The following is a 6,000-nucleotide window of genomic DNA, read 5'->3' on the forward strand; positions in this document are numbered from 1 at the left end:
TTATCAATGAAATATATTTTTAATAAAAGAGGGGGAAACATTTAGCTATTTTGAGATAAGATAAAAATTTAATCATTTAGTTTATCAATTTTTGAGAAAATCATGGAGAAGAAAAAAAGTAAAATATATTTAACATAAAATAATATAATACATATTTATAAGTAAATTATATACTTAATAATTTGCATTTAAAAATAAAATAAAATTTTAAAATTGGTTACAATGTATATAAGAATATTATTTAATATTTAAAAATTGTTTATTTTAAGTTTATTTTCCTAATAAAAATAATATTTACAGGTAAAAAATAATATTTTATTAAAATTATAATTTAAATATTCAAATAAATCATTTTTCATATTAATAATTGAAAATAATATATATATATGTGTGTGTGTGTGTGTGTGTGTGTGTCTTTTTAATAATATATTATTTGATATATGTATATGCAATTACATAACATATATTTGATTTCGCATATGATAATTGTAGATGCATTTCAATTCAATTGGCAAAGAAGGGAGGCTTAAGGCTTGATGGTGGAAAAGGTCAAGAATTCAAATCTTAATTTGTTCATATTTTGCAACAAATATGTGACATGGTGCATGAGGTGACTTGAGGAGGCACATAGGTGGTAGGTGACATGTGTGTGTGGTGGTGATGTGGTGCATGAGATGGCTTGAGGAGGCATACACATGACAAGTGATGTGGCACGAGATGGTGGCATAGTAGATAAGGTGGTTAAAGGAGATGCACATGTGGCATGTGACATGGCATGAATGGTGGGATGATATGGCATCATTTGTCAAACACGTGGCTTATGATGTGGCATAAGATAGCAAGTGATGTGGCATTATCTGTTACATATATGATAGGTGACGTGATATCACGTGATACACACGTGGTAAAGTGATATGGTATAAAATAAGTTATTTCTTAAAAAAAAGTTTTTGCGGCAACAAATGTCATGCCGCCACTAAAAGTCTTTTTAGCGGTGACAGTTATTGCTACCAAAAATATTTTAGCGATTAAAAACCTTTGGTAGTGACAAATAGTATATTTTATTATCGTCGTCAAAAACTATTAGTGACGATACTTTTAGTGACGACAGTTGTTGCTACTAAAAATATTTTTAGTGATTAAAAATCTTTAGCAGTGACAAATAGTATATTTTATTATCGTTGTCAAAACTATAACGATAATTTTTTAACAGCAAAAAATTACTGCTAAAAATTTTTAAGGGTGACTTTTGAATTTTTGGAGGTAATTTTTTATTGCCACCAACAGTCTGTTTGTTTTTTGTGGTGATATTATGTCTTCCCTCTCACTTATAATGAGTTGCATAAGATTTTGAGAAGCTGGACATGACAATGATCTTGTTAACCTTGAAAATGTAAACGGACCACCAGAGAATATACATGCATTCATTTTGGAGCAAAGGAAGTTGGGTCGAAGAAAAATATAACAACAATGGAGAGTCAACCATGAACGATAAAGGAGGCCATGAAGACTCATGGAAACTACCAAAAAAAAAATAAAGAAGATAACTTTTGGCAGTGATTCGAGGGTGACCAAACAAGTTACCGTTAAAAGTAAACTTTTGATGACGACATAACTTTTAATTTTTTAAAAAATAATTTAAAAATTTAAAATAATTTATATAATTATTTTTGATAACAACATTTATTGTCATTAAAAGTATTTTTTAAAAATTAAATATAATTTTAAATTATATGAAACAATTTATAAAATTATTATCAAAAAAATTTCTTATGAATTATTTTAAAAATTTAAATTTAAATAAAATCATTCAAAAGATATTTATGAAATTAAATTTCTTATTTTATAGATAGAATGAGAAATAAGTGATATATAGGATTAAGAAACAAAAGAAATAATAATGAAGATGTTTTAAATTTAGTTATTAAATTATTTTAAATTTTGTATTGTACATAATCTTTTTTTAGACATATATAGCTCATCTTTTTTAAGAATGATCTTATTAAGCTAGTATTTTAATATAATATAATTAAAATCTAAATGGATGATTACTTTCAATTATAATTAGGCTAAGTTATACATAAATACTTACTTACATGTAAATATATAAATGGCATTAAAATGTTAAAGTTGTATAGATGTCGTGAGATACAAATGACATTATAGAGTACTTGACACATTACATACTTGACGCTTGGCCTAGTATACATATGGTGTTTTTACTAGGATATGTCTTGTGATTCTACCTAGTATTTAATTTCTATTGTTATGAAAAAGAAATTATTAATAAGATTTTTATAATAAATTAATATTAAGAAGAATATGAAAAATTATTTAAATCTACCTTGTTGTTGTAAGGTAGAGAATAATTAGAGGTAAGCTAGATCAATCAAATTTGAGATCCTTGTAATTATTTTGCATTGCAAAAGTTATTAGGATTCATTAAAAATTTAAAATTGTTCAAAATGACTATTAAAATTTTTTATTAAAATACTTTTTTAAGATAATTAAAAAATTGTAGATAAAAGATAATTATTTAGATAAAATTTATTTTTAATAAAAAAGGGAAAATTTTAACTTGGAAGAAGATAAAAATTTTAACATTTATTTATTAACTTTTGAGAAAACTGTGGAGAAGATAAAAGTAAAAGATATTTAACATAAGCTAATATAATACACACACATATATAAATACATTTAAACTTAATTATTTTCATTTTAAAAATATCAATAAAATTTAAAAATTGGTTAAAATGTTTATAAAAAAATTATTTAATATTTGAAATTTGTTTCATTTTAAGTTCATTTCCATGTCAAAAATAACATTTGCTGCTAAAAAATATTTTATTAAAAATAGGGTTAATATGCATTTTTATTCTTAAACTTTTTCTCAAGAAGCAATTTTACTCCTATACTTATAAGTGAGGCAATTTTACCGTTGAAATATTTTTTTTTAGTAGCAAAAAAACCCTTTTATAAGGTATCCAGCGCTCTTCAGAAAAATAGTCCAGGAATAAAATTGCTGCATTTATCAATACAGGGCTAAAAATTGCCTCTCGAGAGAAATTTTAGGGATAAAAATAGACCTTAACCTTAAAAAATATAACATATACATATAGTCATATAAATTATTTTACCATATTAATAATTAAAAATAAAAAATAATATATGTATATCTTTTTAATAATAAATTATTTAAAATATGTGTATATAGTTAAATAACATATATTTAATTTCACATATAACAATTGCATTTCAATTCAAATGGAGAAAAAGAAAGACTTAAGATTTGGGAAGTAAAGGTTAAGGGTTCAAATCTTGACTTTATTAAATTTTGTAATTTGTAATGAATATGTGATGTGGCAGGTGTTGATGACATGGAGTGACATAGCAAATGTGGTGATGTGGTGTGTGATGTGGCATGAAAAGGCATACATGTGGTAAGGTGATGTGGAGTAAGGTGTCTATGACATGGCATGAGGAGGTGCACATCTGACGAGGCAACTTGAGTTAGGTGTCAAGCGATGTAGCATGAGAAGGCACACATGTGGTGGGGTGATATGGCATGAAGCAACTCTTCTATTTTTTTGCAAAAAAAAAAAAGCTCTGCTAAAAATAAACTTTTAGCAACAACAAATAAAATATATTTTTGATAGCAATTATATTTATCACTACCAAAAACTATTAATAATGAGAGTTTTAGTGGTGAAAAGTTATTATTAAAAATTTTTAGTAACGACTTTTAAATTTTTTGTGGTGATTTTTTTTTTAACCGTGACTAAAGGAGCTCTTGGGCAAAAGAGTTGGTGAAAGCATGTGAGGATCAGGAGGAAAAACAAAGGACCACTTTTAAAATGACCATGTGGTTTCACAAAAATGATAGATTTTTTCTTTAAACTAGTAATACTTTTGTTGTTTAGTGTATTTTGTAGCTATTCGTAGTAGGGAAAGTTTGTATAGGTTTTAAAAATGAAAGAGAGATATATGTAATTAAAATAAAATAAAGGGAAGATTAGGGTATTTTATTCAATCTAAAATTTAAATGTCTTATGCGTAGTTAGGACTCCTAAATTTATAACCAGCAGAATCAACATTTACAACTAATGTTTTAAAAATTTTGTTAGGCATCTAACTATGATAAATTCATTATTTTGGGACTTTAATGTCACTTTCCTAAAGGATACTGCACAATTTATCTATATATATATATATATTCAGCAGAAACATGGAAAATTAAAAGTGCTGTGCAACCAAAAATGAGAACTATCCTAACCTTTTTTTTTTTTTAATCTTTTTGTTGAAAGATGCACAAAGCTATGAATGCAAAAAAGATCAGACGAAGGAATAATTGTGAGGAACTAATGTAGAACAAACGATTATAGCAAACGGGAAACAAGTCCTGCAATAATAAAAAGATATATTTAGAGCGTGAAATTTAGTTTTAAACTTATAGGATTATCAACAATATTTAATTTGCGTACTTGTACAAAACCTTCAGAATTCTATTGAAACTTTAATATTAAAATAAAAATTAATACAAATACAAATAAATATGAAATTTAGATTGATTAATGAAATTATTGGCATTATAAAATTCAGTGAAACAAAAGTACATCTATGAAAAACTTTACTCTCTCCATTCAAAAATGTAAGGCATTTTTTAAGGAGTTGGATATTAAAAATATAAGGTATTTTTAATCTTTCAAAATATAATTATTGCCTTTTTTTTTTAAAGTACCCCTATTGATGATGACTTTATATTTATTATAGGGTATTTAATAAAGGTGAATATGAAAAGGTAGAGTTAGTTTGAAAGTAAATAACTATTTTATTGAAAGATGAGATTCGGTTAAAAATACCTTACATTTTTAGATGGAGAGAGTAGTTATAAATAAAATATTTTATTAAACTGGTGAAGATATTAATTTAAGGATTTAAGGTTTAATTGTTCAATCAGATATATTGACCATGATTTCCATACTATGATGTGTTTGAGAGAGAGAGAGAGAGAGAGAGAGAGAGAGAGAGAGAGAGAGAGAGAAGGAGGGAGGGAGACTGATAACACCATTTGATTGTATTATTCTTACATTTAGAAGGAACTAATGAAGGGAAAACGAGTGCATGGAAAAAGATAAGAAGTTATATATTGAAAAATCTTTCCCTCACTTTGCTGTGTCTAAATTATCATTTAACCCTACATTTAACTACATTAAACTAGCATCAATATATTTAATTTTTTTATGTTACTTTTTATTTCAAGTGTTCTTTTCCCTTCTTCTTTGATAGTAATGATTTTTTAAAGGATACGAAAACTATATTTTAATAGGGGGAAAAAGTAGAAACTTATTGGTTCCAGAACAAAAAAAACCATGAAGTATTAACTATGTGAATAGATTAAAGTGACCCATTATATATGGTAGAATTAAGCAGCAAAAAAGTGAAAGAGTAAACCAAAAAATGTAAAAAAGAAGACATACACATATACATAATAACATAATCTCAACCAAAAAGCGACCAGTGAAAATAAAAACAAAAGAAAAATTTGGAAGAACATGCAGAATTGATTAGAGAGCAACAACAAAGCATGAACATGTCCCCTTGATTTAATTGACGGGCCTCCACACGCGCCCCCGGGGGGGGGGTGTCTTTTTTAGGATAAAATCCAAGATATTATCATTAAAGGATATTGAATAATTTATCAAAAAAAATATATTTAGCACAAGTATAGAAAATTAAAAGTGCAGTATAAACAAAATATTGAGAAGCGGACAAATAACGTAACTATAGCACTATATATAAATAAACATAATTAGAAGGCATATTCAGCATAAAAACATAATTAAAATGTATTCTTACCACTTTTTTTTTTTTATATTTTTGGTTGAAAGATGGACGAAGCTATGAATGAAAACAGGAGTAGCAAACCGAAAACAAGTCCTGCAAAAATAAAAATATATATTTAGAGCTTGAATTTAGTTATAAACTTAATTACAAGATTAG

This window comes from Prosopis cineraria, unplaced genomic scaffold, assembly GCF_029017545.1.
Source record: "Prosopis cineraria cultivar Desert tree isolate PC_DT_omini unplaced genomic scaffold, ASM2901754v1 PC6, whole genome shotgun sequence".
Taxonomy (NCBI): Eukaryota; Viridiplantae; Streptophyta; class Magnoliopsida; order Fabales; family Fabaceae; genus Prosopis; species Prosopis cineraria.